Raw genomic sequence first — 22,096 nt, 5'->3', positions numbered from 1 at the left:
CTATCACAAAACCAACTTTGTGTCTTCACCTCTGATAAATGATCTGTGCATATCAGTACATTAATAATAACAGAGTTTTTCTAAGAAGCCAGCATTTTAATTCTCCTCCACTAAATCACCTTTTACAGCAGATAAGCTTTTTACAAAGGATCTCCCTTAGCTTTTTAAGAAAGTTTCTGATCTCACAATAATCAAAGATGATGTAGAGCTGGAAAAAACAACATAATCGACTATTAGCAGATAATGAACTGGGGAATTTGACATGCTAAAATGTATTTGAAAATGAGGGTGTTTCCCTCCATAATTACAATTTGTTTTCCTCTGCCATTCTGACCTACACAGGATGAAAATCTCTTCTCATGTCTATGTAATAGGCTTACTGAAATGGAGGTCAGGCCATCAGACTTTACCATCCTGAAGGGAGTAGCTATGAAAAGAGTTTTAAGAAACAAGAGTTGTTCACAGGACAAGAGTAATTTCTAAAAAAAAATAGTTACCTTGTAACAATAAACTGCAGTTCTAGAAACCTGAATGTTGTACATAATGAAAAACCACTGCTTTGAACTTTCACCATGAGGTGAGCACCTAAATCCTGTCCAAGTCAAGTGAGTTGTTCTTATGTATTGCCACTGACACCCAGTGTCTGAGCACCTGGGAATTATTCTTCTAGATCTTCATGCCAATTCGTGGAGTTCTGTCAGCTGGATTCTAAAACTAGGGAATCATCTTCTGTAGCTCATCCACATCCCAGCGAGGAGTGTGGCCATCTGCTCTTCATCATCCTCATGTTTCAGTGCTTACCTTCTGCACTAGACACTGTCCCAGCACACAGCTGTGCACACCCAAACATGTTTAGAAGTGTTTGTTCTGCAGAGCCAGATTCTTCTAAAAAGAGAACTGTGAGAGAACACTGTGGTCAGAAACTGCAACAAGGGAGATTTAAGCTGAAATAAGGAAACAGTATTTAAGAAACAGTGATTAAACGCTGGATTGCTTTAGCTAAAGGAGCCATTGAAATCTCCATCTTTGAAATCCTCAAAGGCACCACTCCCCACTGAATTATGAGAAATAGAAACTTATTCTCTATCATTCTTTTCCTAAGGTCAGAAGTTTGATTTCAGACTTTATTTGTTAGAGAAGCAGTACCTCAAATGGGTTTTTAAATTAAGCAGAGAATGTTTGGCCTTAGGGAAGTGTAGCAATAATTTGATTTGAAGAAATTGCTTTTTCTGCCTTTACAGTTTATTTTCTACGCACTACATGTTCTTTAATTTTGTGACAGTAGTTCGTTACCCTTTGCTAGGAATACCTCCATGAGAAACAGAATGAAGAGACAAAATTAGCATTATTTTTCCTATTTATTCCTAACTGAGGATCATTCATAAATAATCTTACAAGGGTTTTTAATGATTTTGCCCAGATTTAAGTCTTTATGGGTTTTTTTTTCAAATATGTGGTTCTATTGAAAAGGCCATTTATTGTTATGCAGAAAGAATAAGGCATGTACGTTCAATAAAAATTCTTATTTTAGGTTAAAGAAAAATAAATAAATAAATAAATAAAATAAATAAAAACCAGCTGCTGTCCTTGCAGATAGGCAGTCTTGCTGGGATATTAAAGCTCAAGTACCAAGAAAACAAATATAAGTTCTGACAGAGTTCTTTGAGTATATATTATACTGTTTATTTGCATATGTTTTATTTTTAATTTTGCCTTCCATGGAAGCTTTTCTGATTAGTGTGCTGAGTGTTGTGTCTCACAGATGACCTGAGGAAATTATGAGACATTTCTGTTTTTCCAGTGTCCAGAATTTCTCTCTTCAGGTGGTATCATTGTAAAGTTCCCTGTGTTGATTCCTTCTTTTCAGTCTGTGGTTTGTAAGAAATTGTCACAAACATTACCATTGCTAGCTTCCTACTGCATAGCTGTCTTTTTCTCTTTACAGAATTTAGTTCTTTGTGTTAATATACAGATAGAAAAGCTCAAAATCAAAATAGGGGTACCCCACTGCTAAAACACTCTTCTGATTTTGAAAGACTATCATGGAAGAGCATCAGTTAAAAACATGTCTTATTCCTTGTAACTATTTGTTTCTTGTTAACAAACTATCACATGCAGAACTGGATTGCTTGCATCCTACAAAGAAAAGTTGTTTTCTCTTGCATTTCTGCCCATGACTCACAGTGCAAAGGAAAAAAAACAAACCTGAAACACAACAGAAAAAAGGAGAGCTAAGTAAAGATTAATTATTAGTAATTATGTTAGTATTAAACTGATAGCCTAGAATGCTTTTAATATACTAATGGTCTTTGTGTGACTTCATCCAACTAAAAGATATTCTGATTAAAAGGTGAATCAGTGTCCCCAGATAATTCTGAGTAGCAATTAAATTATCTTGGTAGAAAATAATTAAGTGGAAAATTGCACAGTCTTGATGGGAGGGAGCAATTTCAAAATTTCCTGTTTAGGATCCATCTAATTTTTTCTCTGGTTTCTGAAAGATCAGGTAGTTACTGATGGCAAAGTTGTCTTTCTTCAGGTTATCTCCAGGGAGTAGGCTTAGAGAAGGTTCATGTGTTTCAGGAAACGTGCATCATACCTTCTGTTGTTATAATTTCTTGATTTAAACTGTGCTAAATAAATACTACTAGGAAAACATTCATGCTGGGTCATATGAAAGGTCCATCACTATCTCTTCTCCAGCTGTGGCCAGTAAGAGTTACTTGAGGAAGAGAATATGGCAAATTTTAGCAGCTTTCTGGTTAATCTAATCTAAGAATATTAAAGAAGTGGTGAAATACAGCTCATCTAAAACAGTGATTATTCAAATATTAAGTAAGAAAGCATGTAGTGGGTTGACTGTGGCTGAATGCCTGGTGCCCACCAAAGTTGCTCTGTCATTCCCCTCTTCAGCTGGACAGGGACTAGATAATATGGTGAAAAGCTCATGGGTCAAGATAAGAACAGGGAGAGTTCACTCAGTGATTACTGTCATGGGCAAAACAGACTCATCTTGGGGAAAATTAGTTTATTACCAATCAAATGAGAGAAGAATAAAGGGAAATAAAAGTAAAACACTTTCCCCCAACCCCTTCCCCCCATCTATCCAGGTTCCACTTCACTCCTAATTTCTCTACTTCTTCCCCCACAGCAGAGCAGGTGAATGGGGAATGGGGGTTATGGTCAGTTGCATCACACATTGTCCCTGCCACTTCTTCCTCCTCACTGGAAAGACTCCTCACCACTCTTCCCCTGGCTCCAGCACGGGTCTCTCCCATGGGAAACAGTCCTCCACAAAATTCTCCAACATGAATTCTCCACATGGGCTGCAGCTCTCCATTAACTGTTCCAGCTGGGTCCCTTCCATGGGGTACAGTCCCTCAGGAAGGCTCCTCCAACATGGGTCCCCCACAGGCCACAGCTCCTGCCAGGAACCTGCTCCAGTGAGGGCCTGCTCTCTGCACAGGCCACAGCTCCTGCCAGGAGCCTGCTCCAGTGAGGGGCTCCCTGCACAGGCCACAGCTCCTGCCAGGAACCTGCTCCAGTGAGGGGCTCCCTGCACAGGCCACAGCTCCTGCCAGGGAACCTGCTCCAGTGAGGGGCTCCCTGCACAGGCCACAGCTCCTGCCAGGAACCTGCTCCAGTGAGGGGCTCTCTGCACAGGCCACAGCTCCTGCCAGGAGCCGGCTCCAGCACGGGCTTCCCATGGACTCCCAGCCTCCTTCAGGCACACCCAGCTGCTCTGCTGTGGCTCCTCCAGGGGCTGCAGGGCAATCTCTGCTCCCCCCTGGGCCTGCAGGGCCTGCAGGGGCACAGCTGCCTCACCCAGGGCTGCACCAGGGGCTGCAGGGGAATCTCTGCTCTGGGGCCTGGAGCAGCTCCTGCCCCTCCTCCTTCACTGACCTGTGTCTGCAGAGCTGCTCCTCTCACACACTCTCAATCCTCTCTTCAGGCTGTAGTTGGCAGTAATTTTTCCACCTTCTTAGATACATTATCCCAGAGATGCCGCTGTCACTGGTGGATTTGGCCTTGGCCAGCAGTGTGTCCGTCTTGGATCTGTTTGGCATTGTCTCTGTTGAAAAAGGGGAAAGATTCTGTCAACCGCACACTGTAGCCCCTACTACCAAACCCTTGCCATGCAAACACATACAGCAGTATGATTCTTAATGATCATATAGCATGATTTTGAATAGCAATATAGTTTTGGAAGGGAGTATTATTTTCTATTTCATAATGGTAATAATATATTTACTGGAAAACAGTCTTAAGGAAGAGTTTTCTTCTAATACAGATACATCCCATAATTGAGTAGCCAGCCGTTCTACTGCAGCGATGCTTATGATTAAATATCACTCAGAGGCACTGCCGTCAGTGGCCATCAGCATGCCATGTACATTAGGCCAAGTTCATATCTGAATGGAGTCAAAAGGAATATCATCATGATTGCATAGTTCTGCCTCCTACATATTACATACTTTATTGATTTAACATACATATCCTCATCTGTTACAATTTCTGATTGATTTTTATAACTCAATGGAGTTATAATATGTTTGCATTTGAAGAGCATAAAATATAAGAATACAAGGCAGTACATAAAACACTTTTACAGCTGATGCTCATAAGGCAGACATGTAAGTCAGAAATACAGTATAGTTTGTGTTTAGCGTCTTTTAAAAAGCTCTATCTGCCCTACAAAAATGGATGAGACCATTTCCTAGAATGTATTAAGAGATGAATCTGTTTGAGATACAAATAAGTAGGAGACAAGTCCTTTGAAAGCCTGTTTTTGTAACCACCTCTTTTTCTATTTGTCTTTTCAGACAATGTGAGATTCTCTTGGACATACTGTGTTAATTAGATGTAGGGTTTTGTGGAAATGCATTCTGGTTTAGAAATGCAAATAGGCTTTCTGTAATGATAAAAATATCCAGTAAGAAATGACTTGTTGTATGATAGTGTAACTTCACATACAGATCCAAGAAAGGAAAAAAAACATTCAAGCTCTGAAAAGGTTGTCTGGTTTCTCATTTAACTACCAATACAGAGAGACCATGTTATTGGATAAATACTACTTTGTGTTCATGGCATAACTATTTCTCAGTTACACCTTGGGTTGTTAACTCAGTATTTATATATATATATATATATATGTATAAAACATCAACCGAGCTGTTGTGATACAAAATAATGTAAGCAAAAATTTTAGTCAGGAAGAATTGTATGGTCCTTTCATTAATGTTCTTACAAGAAAACTTATTTCTAGAAAATAAATAGAGTTCATGTTTTTTCTCCTTCTCTGCATGATTAAATTGGTCAGTGGGAACTTTTGGCATAGAACTATGAGAAATAATAAATTTAAATACAAGTAGAGGATGCAATCTGCATTTCTTCCACTATGTTCCAATTTTGTTTTGATAATAACCATAATTAAACTATGTTCCAGCTGCAAGAGAATGAGACACTCAGTGAAGGCATCCATGAAAGCTATGGGTTTGTTACAAATACACAATTAAAAGAAATAGGAAGATTTCATGAATTTCTGGAGGAGGTAGATAAGTATTCAAGCATGGCTTAATAAAGTAGAAAACTGTCACATCATACAATGATCCCAGCCTAGAAAAAAGTTATCTGTATTAACATATAAACTCGACTGAACAGAAGAATTGCCTTGTACAGAAGAATTTACAAACATTTATAAGGCAAGGGATACAAGCCTGAATTAGCATATGATACAGTTAATATACAATCTCTACTAAAAAAATGCATCAGTGTTTTGTATATATATTGAACATGTAAGACAAGGATGATTCCTGAAGAGCGGCTGTCAGTGATGGCAGCTACATTCCTTATAGGTATATAAATTCTGGAGATGTGTTTATCATTTCATTTTATTTCAAAACAAACAAAAAAAATAGAAATAACTGCTATAAAAGTAAACTACTTGCTTACTTCATTTGTTCATTCAGGCCTTATAAAATTTTCAGTTTTCCTCAACACTGTTAGAGATAGTTGGGTCTCTGAATTGTCCCTCACCTACTAGGACCCCCATTTTCTCTATTATACCAAAAAAGATCATGAGTTGCACTTGCTGCAGACTTGAGCAAGTGTGGTAGTAGATGGAATATTTTTCGCTAGTTGATGGACAACTTTTATGCAAGATGTGTGCTCACTCCTGGCAGAAGTCCTGCATGTCACAGTCACATGACAGGCTCACCCAGAAAGTGCCAGGTCCTCCAGGACCAAGGAGCCTCCCTCCTTGGCTCCTGTCAGCCTCCACCATCAGTTCCACCTGTTGAGCTGGTGAGGTGATGACTGAGGTGACAGCTGTGATCCTGAGCCTTGTCACGGCTGCCTGGCTCCTGGAGCTGTGCCTGCTTGCCACTGTGGTCCGTGCACATGGAGGTCACACCAACTGAGATCCCTCTGGGAGCATCCCCTGCATGTTAATGCAAAGATCAGCAGCTGCTCTCAGGCTCAAAGGACGGGGGATTTCTGAAACAAGAAAGCACTCTCACACATCCCAAGAAAAGAAGTACAAGAATAAAGTACCCTAAGTGGAGACTGCTGTCACGGGATGAAGATGGGTTACAGTGTCACACAGCCCTGGCTGCCACAGTGGTTGTGTTTTTCTGTGAGAGGCACAAAGGATACGTGGAGAAGAGTCATAAATATAATGACTGGAAATGTGGTACATGTGAAGAACAGAACTTGCAAATAAACCAGCATCAGTACATTGTGGCTATGACCAAAAGTCCAGGAACAGGAAGGAATGTATTTTTGATGACATGAAATACATGCAGTGCTCTGGACCTGCTGGCCAAGGAGCACTTCTGGGCAAACAAGAACCATTGTTAGGCCTTTCTCAGATCATTGGCTACAGGATGATCACCACTGTGCTAAGGACATCCTGGTCCTCTGGGTACTTTCTGTACTTTTTGGGTGAGCTTTCTATGTGTTGAGAAGGCCAGGACTTCAGAGGCACACTGCTCGTGTGAGAGGAATTGAGCAGCCGTGGCACCTGCCATGTCTTCTCCTGTATGACACATGTCCTGAAAGTACATTTTGTCTTTAGAGAAAGACACATCAGATGGTTTTGGCAGCTGCTTCTTCAGAGGAGGTCGTTCTTGAGAAAGCAGACAGCAGCATAAAAAAATATTCTTCCCTCTGTAGTTCCATAGTTTCTAATTTTGTTTCTTAGAGTATTTCTACATTTAAAAACAGAGTTGCCCTCTTTCCATTCTTGATTTCCTCTGCTGCCTTTTTTTTTTTTTTTTTTTTTCTGATTCTACATGCTTCCTGTTCTGCATAAATGTCAGAACTCTGATGGAACTCCAATGCAGAATAACTTCAGGTTATTGCAGTTGTACTGATACAAATGTCATTATAGTGAAAATAAAGTTAGGCCCTTGTACTCTTAATTTACTAAATTTTGCTTTCCTTAAATGACCTGTTGGTGTTATGGGCTGTTTTTTAGACTTTAGTAGGTTATTTTAACAAATTCAAAGCCTACTAACTCTTCTCAATTGATCAGTCTCTAGAAACAAAATTATTATGCTTCTAGATCAGCCACAGAGGAATTTTTCTCTGTTGATGGCTGGGCAACTTAAAATTCTAACCTAAACCAGATTTCTGAAGTTGATACATCAGTTATATGAGATGGGATGAGTCAAGCTGATAATACCCTCAGAGACTGGCCAAGATGTATTCCAGAAGTAGTTGTGCTTTTTTATACCCTACTGAAAGTGTGGTTCAATTTTTCATGCTCCAGTGGTTAGTATCCTTTTAGTTTACTGTCTGGTTTTATGTGTGTTCTGTTTCTACCTGCTGTTTTTGCTCCAGCATTGTTCATTAGTCTAAACTGCTATTGCACTTTTCCAGTGCTTACTCTCTTTCATATTTATAGACATACATTACCTTTATAGGGACAAGTAAGTGCCTGTTCCATTTTCTGTCTCAACGTTTACTTTGTCACACTAACCCAGCCAAGTTCTGTCAGTCATCTTTTAATTGATAGGCTTTAGAGCCTTTACATCATCTGGGTGACCTTTCTTTTCTTCTGTCCTAATTTGAAAGACCATCTTGAATGTTAGTGACCTGTCTTTTGTGCATGTAAGATTTTACTACTACCTTAAAATATTCACCTTAATCCAGCTCCTAGGATCAGAGTTGTCTTGTCTTGGCCGTATTCCACCAGAGGCTGAGTGTAGTTGTATTGACTTGTCTGACTGGCTTAAATATTGCTAGCAGTGTAGCCACAGGGACACAGTGTTCATTAAAAGCTGAAAAAGCTAACTCAAAATCATGGGGAAATATTTAAGAGCTACCTCACACTGCTCTGCCTGCTGCCACAGTTACCAGGGCTGCATTATGTCAGCTGTCTATGACCTGTATAGTGCAGGTATAAATGTCTTAAGTTATCATTTTTACTGATCCCAGTGTTGGTTCTTCACTATCACCCCTCATCTGTCACTACTAATCTATTAGTGAGTGATTTACTTTTTGTTCTGTTTTCTCCATCATCCAGACTCTAGGGCTATAAAGCCTGTTATGATTACAGGTGAAACTGTACATGCCGACCCTAACAATAAATCCTTCTCTTACAGAAATTTTTATAGTGATGGTAGTACTTCTTGCTCACCTTCATTTTGTAAGTTTCCTCCCCAGACAAATCTTAGCTTTCTCTTCTTTGTTGTGATCTGCTTGTGTTTAGCAGAGTCAAACAGATGGAGAAATAAGGCAACTGGGCATTGTCTGCCACATAACTGGTTAAATATGAATTAGGTTCTACCTTGTGTTCCTTTTCTTATTTTTAAGGTAATAAGATCTATTCAAGCACTTATTCCCTGTTTATCAGGAGCAATCTTATCCCTTTCAACTCAGAGAGTCACTGGTAGAATTTGCTCAGAGCTGGCTGAATGCTATGAACATGCAATAAATTTTAGGGCTCATCAGCTCATCAGCTGAGTCTTTTCTGCTACCCATACATTCTGTTCCTAGCATTTGTCTGATCTCAGAGTGAGCCTGTTCAGAAGTTTACAAATAAGAAGAGGAAAAAAAAAAGTAATTGTCTTCCAGTACCAGCTGAGCTTCCTATACTGTCTGAGCATGGAGTCAAATGGATAGCACAGCACACATGATGGGAGCAGTGCAAGTGGAGGTGCAGTCTGACACTGATCTGAGCAGCAGCTGGTGCTTAGCACAGCCAAACCCCATTCAAGGAGCTCACCTAAGTTTTATAAATTCTATGTGGATAGATCACAAGGCACATACTCCTCACCTGAAAACACTTTCCAAGAAACACAAATGTTTGACAAGACACTGTTCCTATGATTTAGTTGTTTTGAATGATCTGCAAAATGTCCATTTGGTCACAAGATGTGAGCAATGCTGACCTTGACTGGAGAGGCTTGACTCCAGTAACAACCTAGCATCCACACCCCTTAAATCTCCTTCCACTATGAAAAAGAGACTTCTTGGTCAGTCTTCTTATTTAAAGAAATCTTCACTATACATACACACATTTCATTTTATATTCAGTTCACTGGCTTGAATTCAGAGAAGATAAAAATGTGATTCAGTGAAAGCACTTATAAGAATTTGTAAAAATGTTTTAAGTAGAGAGAGATGACTACTGAATAGTTATGTTAGTAAAATTCACAGCCTTATTGCATAATAGCTCTCAAAACTACAAAAGAAGACTTTTTAAACTTTTGTTTAATCAGCTTTTTGATGTAAAGCCAACACCTTTTACTCTGTTGTAAAAAAATAAAATCTGCTACTCTGAAATATAAAACATGAACTACTGGTATGCAAGAACCCTTATGGATGCAGTTTATGTTGGAGGTTTCCCTCAGAAAAAAAAATCATGGGCAATAAACATTCAAAAGGAATCACAACAACCTGTAGAGTATGTAGCTAATGCTCTCAATTATTCTTTTTCTGTTGCTGCATTCCTGCACTCCAGAGTGCACCTCTTACCTTTACAGCCATCACACTACAAACATTGCTTGCACTGAAGAGAATCACTGTTTTGCCTGAAGCAAGGAACATAAGTGTTGCAAAACTGACTCCTCCTCTAATGGGGTGAGCATGTACAAGTACACAGAGTTGTATTTCTCCCAGAGCTGCCAGGCTGAATATTTTGCAGTCAGAGCTCTAAAGCTTACAGGCTTTTGCTTTGTTTTTTTTTTCTTTTGGGTCTTTCCTCCTCTTTCTTTCTGGATTTTTTTCTTCTTTAAATATATAAGAAACACTTTCAAAGGCTGGATTTTCAAGTCCTTTATCAGGAAGCATTCATGAGCTGGCATGGGTCAACATACATTTCATTACCAGGCAAAAGTAAGTACTGCAGTTAAATCTGTTCCTACTGTATGTTTACCTTCTTGTAAAGGGTATGGTGTTGTATGAAGGACAGAGTAAACTGTAGTTCTGTTAGCAGAAATTAAAAACTTACAGAAATAGGTAAAATCAGCTTAATATGGTATGGTAAATACAATGTGGCTCACATTCTAAGAAAGAAAAAAAAGGATTTCTATTTGTAAATCAGTGATCTCTCTTAAAATACTGATATAAGCTGTAGAAACAGAGATGCCACTCCTTCTATATGTTTTTTTAAGTGACAGTTGGACTGTGTTTATTATTTCAAAGCATTTTTAATCCACTGGGTAGTACTAATCTCATAATATTTCATAATGTATCAATATACTACATTATATTGATTCATATTTTATGTTCACTAAATATACCTTATTTTTGTTATTCATTAATAAAAACATCCCCTTGGAACTCCTGTAACTGCCATCATATCTTCCACTATCTGATGTTCCTAGTAATTATTTTATTCTTCCTGTGCTACACTCTCTTGTGTCTGCACATACATTCACTGGTTATCAGATTCTGTTTTGTGTTATTATCTTCTGAATGTGTTGGTATTGGCACAGACTGGCAGTGAAAGGCTGAAGAGAAATGGGTCTCAGAACGGAGAGAAAAGCTGGTGAATGAGCAAGTCATAAAGGAAATTATGTGCTTTGATCCAAAGAGCTCCTTTTTAGCCAGTTTCCCCTGCATTTTATTGAAACACTGTACCGTCAACATCTGTAACATATTCACTATTCCAACAGTCACCTGGGAATGCATTAATACCCTGGGAATGAATACGGTTTCCCGTGCTGTGAGTTCCCTCTAGAGAGCGCAGCAGCCTGCCAGACAGTTGTGTGGATTCTGTGTCCGCGTTACCAGCGTAAGATTTCTGCTGCAGAAATGCTCTGCTGCAGCTATCAGTCTTTTCTTTTGAGACTTGGCTTGCTTTTGTCGAGCTGCGCTAGGCACTCTCCCAAGACGGGCAGATGGATTGGCCAGGCAGCGAGCAAGTTTAGCAACAAGTAATGCTTGCACGCCCGCCTAGGGAAAGCAGCCATTTACCACGTGCGCGTTTCGCAGCTCCGAGCATCCACAGCGAGCCTGCAGCGTGAGGGCTCCTCTGTCTCTTGTGACAAAGTGCAGCCCAGTTAAAGCCCTGCACAAGGACTAAATCGGTGGAGCACGCCGACCGTGGAGGGAAACAAAATCTGGAGACATGCAGTTAGCAAAAAGCCGACTGCAGTTATCATAAAGCCAGCAAGAAGCAAAAAGGCTGATAGGTAATCCTGGTATTTTGCTGTTGTTGTTAAAATTGATCTGGAAACCTGCCAGACTAAATTTTTTATGTCAAAGGTGTGATGGGCAAGTTTTCCAGTGGACTGAGTTGAGTAGGATCAGTCAGTCCGAGAATTTTCATCTTTATTTTTCAGAAGGGGGTTAAAGTTTTTCAGCTATTTACATTGTATTATCATCATGTTTTGTTGCTCAGCAAAATATACATTTTTAATGTGTCAAATTTATGGCTTCATCTGCAATTACCACCTCTAGCAAGTAAAATTCAGTTATCAGACACAGGGGACAAAGGGGACTTTTGAAAGATCTGGCCTTCATTTAGAGACTGTAGAAGTTTGACTTGCACACAATCCTTATGGCAGTGAAGCAAATAGAGTTCAGCAACCTCGTTCAGCTGTATCACTATTTGAATTGAAATCTCTATCCTCCCAGGTGGTTTTCTTCTCCAGAATCAGACACAGGTTAATTACAGGCTCAGCACTAGAAATGCTTTTGTTCCTACTACCATCCATTTGTCTTGTTTGAAACTAATATTCTGGTATTTCCAGACACTCAAATTTATAAACTCTGTATTTTCTATATGTTCACATTCCCACCTGTACATATCAATACATTTTTTTATTCTTCAGGCAGGACTTTTTAGTTTTGTCACGAGCTCTTGCTATGTAATACCCTTTTTTCAAAGTTTTCTGTTCCTCCCAGAAAAGCCTTCTGTGGCTTCAGCACCATTTTTGTTTCCCATTTATTTCTCCAGTACAGCTGCCTTTCAGAGAGGTTGTAGGGTTGCTTCACAAGGTAAGATAAAAGGGCAGCTCAGCCTATACCCAAAGTTCTTGGTTGTACTCTTAAATTGGACTAATCTAACGCTCTAACAACTTCACTTACAAAGACTTTCTCACTGAGCTTTTCCAGACTGTTCTCCTACAGTTTTGGGGGGATGCGTTGTTTGGTCTCCACTCTTGTTTATCTGTGATTGCTATCACATTTCTCCTTAGCTTAGCTCTGAATTAAAAATCTTCTGTCTGTGAGTCTGTACTTAGGCTGCATGGGCAGTTAGGCTAAATTTAGTTGGTCAACCTTGAGGTTGATCTCAAATTTTTTTGAAGTGTCAGCCCATGTTATTTTAATATAATTTATTCATTGGTCAGATGTACCTATTTTGCAGTCCTCACTCTCACCCTAGGTTATCATTGTGGATTAATTTAATTAAACATTATGAAGTCATGGGTGCACAGTTTTTTACAAGCAATAATGAGAGAAGGAAGGTTTCTAACTGTTGGCCCTTCTATCTTTTATATGCCTGGTCTCACTGAAGAGGTGACCTTCTTCTCAGACCTTGCTTTATCTATCATAGACAGATACAGGTTGGTAATGGTTCTATTTAACATGAACTTTAATCCTTCTAAAAACCTGACATGTCCAACAGACTATATTTACAACCACTTTTTAGCCCTAAAACTTTTAAACTTCCAGTAGGGCCCTGGTAATTCCCCTGTTCACAGCATATACCTGCCTAGTGCAGCTGTGGCTCTGCCTAAATCTTCCTGTACTGCATGTACAGCACACCTAGCAGAAGCATATGACCAAGCAGGCAGAGTTGTTCTGCTGCACTCTAGTCAATTAGTCAATTAAAAATGAGAAAGAATGAATATTCAAAATAAATGTTAAAATATCTTTGCTGTTCAGGATTGCATTTAGGTGGAGTCCTATTGCCATTGTATGTAATAGATTAGATGATCATTATGATCCCTCTAGATTTACAGATAATGATCTCTGAAAAGATCTCATTCAGGATATTTGTTACATCTGATATGATTAGTTTCCCTTGTCTTAAGAAATTTTCTAATCTCCTGAATTTCAAACCCCTTACAACCTGAAGTAACCCAAGCTTTTTGGCATGGCAATTCTCTTTCCAAATTCATTGTTCCCTCAGGGCAAAGTCATTCCATATTAACAGCGCTTTTAAATTGTCACATTTCCACTTCTGGTGAACATGTGATACATTACATTCCCTGTGAGCAAGTATGTACTGGTCCATAAAAAGACTCAATAAATTTGGCGCCGATAATTTGTGAAAACTTTCAGACCTCTAACTGGAGCAAGAACAATTAGGGGCAAACATGATATAAAAAATGGAGGGTTTAGAATTCACAACAGATCATCTGTTTGATGAATAGCACATTTTGGATGCTGCTGTATGGTGTGACCCTTCTTTCTTGGACGAAGGAGGAGATGGTCTTTGGAAAAGCAAAGATGACTTGTAGCCAAATCTACATCTGCTCTCAGCCTCATCCAAAAATTGGATTGCTGCTGTTGCTCTTTCTTCACCCCTACACATTGGCTGGTTAATCATGAGAGTTCAACAAAGCCAACCCAAAAAGAGTAGGCTTTTCTTTAAAAAGATTCCTTTTGCTTAATCGTGATGCAAAGAGAAAATAAAGAACAATTCACTTCAGTGATTATAGGGCAAATTCTACCTACCTTATGAAAGGTAAGTGGATCATGATTTTGTGAATACAGAATAAAAATGGGAAAAAAAGAAGATATGTATTTTTAAAATGAAAATTAGTCTTTGAAACATTAATATATAAATTATTTAGATGCAAGTGTTAACTAAACTACCTTGTTTAACTAAACAGGTTCAGTGGTAAAGTCTGGGCATCTGAAGTTAGAATTCTCAGGTGGCCCCTTTGTTTTAAATAACAATATAAAGGACTTTTTTTTGTCTAGATAAGGTACTTGGGTATGATCATACTATTTTGTCCCAGTATGAGGAAGACAAAAAATAGTTTCCTGTTTATTTGTCACTCAAAGGGTGTCTTCTAATCTTCTCTTCTGGAAAAGCCCTACCTCACGTGCCTTGTGTCATTTCTGTATTCTAAGCATCATAAATTTGCCTGAAATAAGTAATGCCAAATTACCCCAAACTCCCTGTAATTATTACTGTTGTATGTTAAAATAGTATTTATAAGTTCACTCCCCATATAGTTACATATAACAGTATATTATTATGTACTGTGTCCTAGTTATTTTATGTTCAGTACCTCTCTTCATTCCGTGTTTGAGTGGCGGCAGTGTAGATTTCTGTTGTGATTTACACAAATGAGGGGAGAAGAGATAAGGCTACAAGCCAGGGAGATGTCATTGGTCTCAATTAAAGAGCAACTTTGGTGCCAGTTGGTGCAAGCTCCATTGCTCCAACTCCTGCTGGAAGACCTGACCCTCAAAAGTCTCCTGACCACTGCCAGCAGAAGCCCTTCTCTCCATTCCAGCCTTACAGCCTAAAAGACCGTGTGTCTTCAAGAGGAGATGGTTGGGCTGGGATTATGAAAACAAAAATTTGTGTAAGGGGAGGTGAGGCAACTCTTGTCTATATCTCAGTGTTCTAACTTGAAATACCATGACAGGGATTATGCTCCATTCCCTTTTCCATATGTTGATGTGGAGTCCATAGCACTTCCTGAAAACACAATCCTGGCTGAATACACAAAAGATACAATTTTTCGGTTAATTGTTTTTATTCTTGCTTAGAACCACAGGGTTTAAAAAAGGTAAAACAGCCAAAAAACACAGCTTTGAAATAAAGGAAATGGTGACAATAGGAGACAGATCACCACAGTGATCAATTAATGAATAATGTTTTGTTGATCATGACTTAAATGTTGCCTAATTTGTTTTTCTGTGTGCATGTAGTAGCAGCATGTTGATAGACTGTAGCCTCTGTTGAAAGACATTTTCTGTGTTCCTGGAGAACTGGAAAGCTTTGGGAGTCTAAGCCCTTTTCTGAAACAAGCAGTACTGTTATCTGAACATGAAACAGGTGGTCTCATGTCTTGTAAATCAAGACTCACAATATACATATGTCTTGTGAAAAAGTCCTTTAGAAGTAACAGGTATTTGTTGGCTATTCTAAGCACAATAATAACAGCATTAAGCTCATTTTAATGGTGGTGAACATATTATCCAAGTGTGCCTGGACTGTGTGTCTGAAAGGCAGAATGGGTTCTCAAGGAGCTGAAGCTTTTAAAACCATTTTTCCTGCCTCAGTAATTACAGACCAGGGAGGGAATGGATGTTCTTAAATCAACCTTCACACAAGCTGTTAAATTAAAATAATTTTCACATCTTTGTTATTAGTAATGAGGTAGATGCTTCTATCACAGATTGCTTCAACACGCGCTCAAAACCTAGACACAGGGATGTTTTAGTGCACCGTTACCATTTGCTACATTGGTGTCGTATTGGAGTTTATAATAAAGGACTATAATCACAGCTTCTTTGTTACTTTGCCAGAGTCAGAAGTGTGTGAAAGATACAAGCTGGGCAAGGAATTGGAAAACCATGTCTGGTAATTGATGTAAAATTAGAGTAAATATACCTCCACTTGGAAAAGAAGGCCATGAGGATGTTTGGGAGAAAAGAAATATTTGACAGTGGTTATGAACAGATGTTCACAGATATTAGTTGAAACTGTGAGGTCAGAGGTACTGCTTAATAGACTACAGTCACCATTCTATTCCAATGAGCTTTAAAAAGTGAACACTCCTGAGGACAAAATTAAAAAGTTTCTAGCAGTAAAAAGATGAGGGAAGAAACAGCTATTTATAAAGGAGTGTTGCTTGCCCTAGAAATTTAACAGCTGGATAAAAGCCTCTCCAGTTCATGATGTTTAGCAGTTGGAGCCAGAATGGGACAAAAAGAAGGATGGTAAACCACAGTTTTCACATCATGCTCCCCAATAAACCTTACACCAAAATATCCCCACAAAATACCAGTTTGAACTTTACCAAACAGCTATTCAAAGCCCCTGGAAGCCATCAGGCCAGTGGGAGGTGAGGTTAGCAGAAATACAATACCCAGACAGCTGGAATAATATTAATAGTGCTGCTGGGTAAAACACGGCATTATTCTTTGCAGCAAGTCCATTATTCATCAATATGCATATTGCTGGAATGTATAAACACTTAGTAACTTCAACAACAGAGCTTTAACTGTTGACCAGCCATGGATCTGGTCTTCAGTCCTGCAATTAGGAAAGCAAAGCTTAAAATGGATTAAAATTCTTGTATTTGTCATATAGCCAGGAAGCTAGCATGGTTTTTGGAAACTTCTCCTGGGGTTGCCAGTGACAGTTTCACTTTTCATTGACATGCCTGGAAGGTTTTGATCTCCATCTACCTCTACACAAAACAGTGTTGAATACCATCTGGTTTGAGATTTATTAGTCCCATTCTTATGGTGAGTTCTGGAAAATGGTAATAGCAATGAGCTCATTGCATCAACACAGTACAAACTGCATTACGTGCCAGTAAACCAACCTCATATTGATAGATGAAGCATTGAAATAAATGCAAATGAAAGCAATCATGTCTTATTTCACAGTGGAAAAGAGGTTGTGAATTTTATCTGATGACCTGGAAGGTTCTGGTGTTTTAACAAAGCCACCATATAGCAAAGAATGAGTAGTAAAGGGAATAGCAAAATAATCAAAAGGGCCCCTCCTTGAACACAAATTATTAAGCATCCCAAGCTGACTAGGCGCTTTATTCTACAGTTTCGTTTCAAAAGTGATATAATTTTTCTCAAGGAGTTTGGGAGTTATTAAGCCACATGTTAAAAGCATGGCTAAAACCATGCCCAGAGATGTGATCAGATGTCTCCCAGGCTGCTGTGGCCAAGTTGAAGTCTGGCAAAGGAGGAGGTCCCTAGGGTTGTTGAGAGACACGTCACAGCCCTGAAGGGCTGTCCTTTCTCAAACCCTTTAAAGGAAAAGGGTGGGTAGTGCTCTGGCATTCCAGCCAACAGAAGAAGTAGAAGAATAGTAAACTCTACTGAGCACTGGGAAAAACCAAGAAATACAGAGGAACATGGCCCATTCTACCACTAGAAAAGGAGATATATTTTAACAAGGCTGCTTTTTGTTCATGGCTGCTCCAAATAATGTACTAAACCTATACTGGATTTGTCTGAAGTCGCCCCAATGCAAGCAGGCATCCCAAAGAGCTTGTTCCTTGAGATGCCATTACTCTCAGCTGTAACATAATTTTCCCCCTGGACTAGAGTGGGAAAATTTGTGTAGATCTGAACAACTGTGCTGGATCTTTGCTGCAAAATTGTTGAAGACTGAGCCTGATGAATTATGTGTTGAACACTTTCAGCCACGGCTGATAGGTTGGGAGTCATCTTGAGTTTATAAATCCAGTCTGCTAATAAGGTATAGGTGACCTCGAATCTGCCTTCAGGAGTTCATCTTCTGTCTGAACAGGACCCATGTTTACTGCTGCACCATGTTCAGGGGAGGCCTTTGGGTAAGTGTACTCCCCTGCCCTTGTCATTGCCACACTGGGTCATTGAGATTTGTTTGAGAAATTTCATCACATCTATCATTTAATCAATGGATTTTCTCTTTTGAGGAAAACCCATTGCGAACTCTCCTTAGTGCCCCTGCACATGTTCCTATAAAGCTGAATTTCTGTTCTGGTTTTCCATTTTAATAGGCAGCATTGTCTCTATCTTGTGGCACAGCACAGGATCTAAAGACTGACCAAGTCACACTGTACAATAATGTTGTTGGGGTTTCATGGGTCGTGTTAACGCGTGGTTGTATATCTGTTTGTTCTTCTAATTTTTCTTTTCCTATTCATATTTAAACTTTATAATTGATACCTCTTATTAAGTAATAAGTATAAATTTGCAAGTATAAATTCATTTATAAAGTCCATGCATTTATAAATACTTATGCACACCTTACTCTATATATTTTAGAATCACCATAAGGGATTAGACTTGCAGTAGAAGAAGGTGGGCACAGCACCTTTCCTGTCCTACCTTATGTGAAACTGTCTTGACCCTAGAATCTAAAAGAAACCAGGGGAAAAGGAAGGCAAAATGTTTTCTTTAGACAACAGACATGGCCAGCAGTTTGTATAGCCTGTTGGCAATTAGTATCTTCCGTGCAGATTTTTAACAGATCTTTTTTTAGCTGTACCCTCTCTGTGTTGATCACTTGATTATAAACTGCTCTAAGACACTGACATAAATCCTTTGCATGTAGCATAGAGATAAATAACAGCAACACACTGTTATGAAATGAAATGAAATATTCTGAAAAGAAAATGCTCTGGTTTCCTTCTAAAGACGGTAACAAGATTCAAGGACAGAAGAGCAGTAGTGATGACATATATCTGTGCTTCAGTCAGGCTTTCAAGACAATTTCTTGAAATTTTCATAAATTAACTAGAAACCCATAGTCTATATAAAATCACTGTGTAGGATGTCCAGTACTTGGAAAATAATTTATAACTGGTTATCAGTGGGTCTCTGTCTGAGCAAAGGGCTTGGTGTTGCAAAGATCTTTGGTGTGGCAAATGATTTATATGTCATTAGTGACATGGATAGCATTATACCCATTGTACTAGGTAGTGGTGAAAGGAGAGGGACTTCAGCTTAGAAGAAGAGAAAAAAGTTATTTTTATATTATGATTGCTGTATGGTTTCTGATAAATAAAATTTGCTTAGTAGAAATAAGGCTAAGGTGCTGCTAAGGTGAAACACAGATACACAACTGCACAAATACAAGACTGAGGTAACAAGGGTTGAGGAAGGTAGTTGGTGTTGTGAGAGACTGGATTGCTAGTGATTAATGTCTCAAACAATGCAGGTGCTGTAAGGAACTGGATTGTTGGTGCTAACAGCTCAAACAGTCGGCTGAGTGCTTTGCTAGTGATGCACAGAATGCAGAGGGGTGTGCATGCTTGGGGATAGAAGCTGGATTTCCAGATAATGCAGGAGGCTGATAAAAGACAAATCCTGAGAGGGGCCACAAGTCCTTCTTATCACGCCAATGTCCTCCCTTAAACAATGATTCAGCTGTGAAAACTCCTCTCCAAAGTACCAGGACAGCCACGTGTAGGGTGAAGGTGGTATTCGTCTTGGCTGATGGGGTATTATGGGTCATGATTGATTCAACTGCAATGGTAAGAGACAGCTGCAACATTTTAGAAGATGCCAAAGACTCATGACATGTCCTGTGATCCAGTGTTGCATCATCCAGGGGAGGTACAGGGGGTGTTTCCACATAGCTTCAGCATGATATAAAACCCATGGACCTGTTGTTTTTTGGGTTCTTTCCCTCCACCTCTTGATGGATACAGTCTGCAGCCATCACCACTACAAGACTGCAGCCACTGAGAAGACCAGAAGAAGAGAACCAATGGGACATCGTTGGAACCTATGGAGTGGTGATAATTTTTCTACTTGATCTGTTTCTCTGTTACTTTCTTTCTCCCCTTTCTCCTTTTTTTGCCCCATTTTCTCTCTCTGTCTCCCTCACATTTACTGTTTAATAAAAGCTGTACTGTTGACTTCAGAATATGGTCTCATTTACCCCTTAATTTGGGCAGAGGGTCCTCTCTAATAATTTTAATAATCAGATTTGAACAGGTATATATGAGGGGTTTAACAGTGCAAAAGAAGAACAGGAGTCAATAATATCATCCTGCTGTGCAAAAAGTAAATACCTTGTCAGAATTTACAAATGGGAGTGTGGTTGAGAGATTTTTCTCTTATTCCCTTCAATATTTTCAAGGCATCAGCTAAAATATTTTGTATTTCAGAGGCACAGTGCTTTAAAAAAAATAGATGGGGAATCTGCAGCAGAGTAAGAAGATTCAGGATCTGGAGAATGTGGCATATGAGAAAATTAATCAAGCCTGCTACATTTAAATATTAAGAGAAGATATATTTGAAGTGTTCAAAGTACTTTCTGAGCTCTGCAGAGAGAGAAGCAGTTTGTTGTTCTGTTGCTTTTAGGCTGCAAAAGAAGTACTTGGGTTAAGTTGTAGCATAAAATATCTATAGAAGAGATATTAAGATAATTTCACTAATATAAATATTATATCAGTAGTCAATATTGCCTAAGGAGGTTCCAAAAATTCCCCTATTTGGGTAAATTAAGCAAATATAAGGAATTCTGTTGGCATTGTTGATCCCTCCTTGGTGCTCTTGGGTTCTAGATGACCTCCTGAAACCTCTTCTAGTCTGAATTACTGAGAAGCTTTTATGCATGAGATTGTTAGGTTTCACATTCTTTGAAAAGGGAAATATATTTTTGATGTTTGTATTGTACCCATCAAAGCAATTATCTAGAGACTCTAGTCATATAAACTGTACACTAATAATGATATCTAAGTAGCATCTTGTAACTGTAAAACTGTGATTTCCTATGCTGTCAGTGATGTGGTGGGTTGATCTTGGCTGGCTGCCAGATGCCCACCTAAGCCATGCTGTCACTCCCCTCCTCAGCTGGGTAGGGGAGAGAAAATAACAGCAGGCTCTTGGGTAAAGATAAGAACAAGGAGAGAATCATTCATCAGCTACCATCATGGGCAGTTCAGGTAAATTAATTCATTGCTTAATAGCATTAGAGTAGAAAAATGAGAATACTAAGGCGAGAACAAATCTAAAAGAAAAAAAGTCTCTATTTCGTTCTGCTTCTTAGGCTCAACTCTAGTCTTTATTTCTCTATTTTCTCCCGAGTGATGCAGGGGAACAAGGGGTGGAGTTTGCGGTCAGCTCATCACACATTCTCTCTGCTGCTCCTTTCTTATGCTCTTTGCCAGCTCCAGCAAGGTGTCCCTCCCATGGGAGACAGTCATCCATGTGCTTCTCTAATGTGAGTGCTTCCCATGGGCTGCAGTTTGGGTCTCCTCCACAGGGTGCAGTCCCTCAGGAACAGGCTGCTCCACTGTGGGCCCACACTAGGGTAACAGCTCCTGCCAGGGAACCTGCTCCAGTGAGGGGCTCCCTGCACAGGCCACAGCTCCTGCCAGGAGCCTGCTCCATCATGGGCTGCTCCCTGCACAGGCCACAGCTCCTGCCAGGAACCTGCTCCAGTGAGGGGCTGCTCCCTGCACAGGCCACAGTTCCTGCCAGGAACCTGCTCCAGTGAGGGCCTGCTCTCTGCACAGGCCACAGCTCCTGCCAGGAACCTGCTCCAGTGAGGGGCTGCTCCCTGCACAGGCCACAGCTCCTGCCAGGAGCCTGCTCCAGTGAGGGGCTCTCTGCACAGGCCACAGCTCCTGCCAGGAGCCGGCTCCAGCACGGGCTTCCCATGGGCTCCCAGCCTCCTTCAGGCACACCCAGCTGCTCTGCTGTGGCTCCTCCAGGGGCTGCAGGAACAGCTGCCTCACCACTCACTGCCCTCAGTACCTGCAGAGTTGTTGCTCTCACCTGCTCTTATTCCTTTCCCTGGCTGGAGGTGTCTGCAGAGTTGTTGCCTCTTTATAAACATATTTTCCCAAAGGTGCTCCTGCCATCACTGACCCATGGCCAGGAGTGGGTCCATCCTCAGTCCATCTGGCATTGGCTCTGTTGGACGCGGGGAAAGATCCTGGCAGCTGCTCATCCCCTGTAGCCACTCTGCTACAAACCCTTGCCACGC

The 22,096-nt window shown here is 39.9% G+C and overlaps 1 protein-coding gene across 6 annotated transcripts in view; it reads left to right on the top strand.

Moving 5' to 3' along the window:
* PRLR (prolactin receptor) overlaps positions 1-22,096 on the top strand; it is a 149,383-nt gene that overhangs the window by 52,968 nt on the left and 74,319 nt on the right. For 3 of the 6 annotated variants that reach the window (XM_064735641.1, XM_064735638.1, XM_064735637.1), the window contains exon 1: positions 10,144-10,341. The exons of the other annotated variants lie outside the window; for them this stretch is intronic. The gene's annotated coding sequence lies outside the window, so the exon portion shown is untranslated. Of the gene's footprint in view, positions 1-10,143; positions 10,342-22,096 lie in introns of those variants that run through there. 6 annotated transcript variants of the gene reach the window in all.

This window comes from Zonotrichia leucophrys, chromosome Z, assembly GCF_028769735.1.
Source record: "Zonotrichia leucophrys gambelii isolate GWCS_2022_RI chromosome Z, RI_Zleu_2.0, whole genome shotgun sequence".
NCBI classification, from domain to species: Eukaryota; Metazoa; Chordata; class Aves; order Passeriformes; family Passerellidae; genus Zonotrichia; species Zonotrichia leucophrys.
This window is presented reverse-complemented; position numbering and strand designations above follow the sequence as displayed.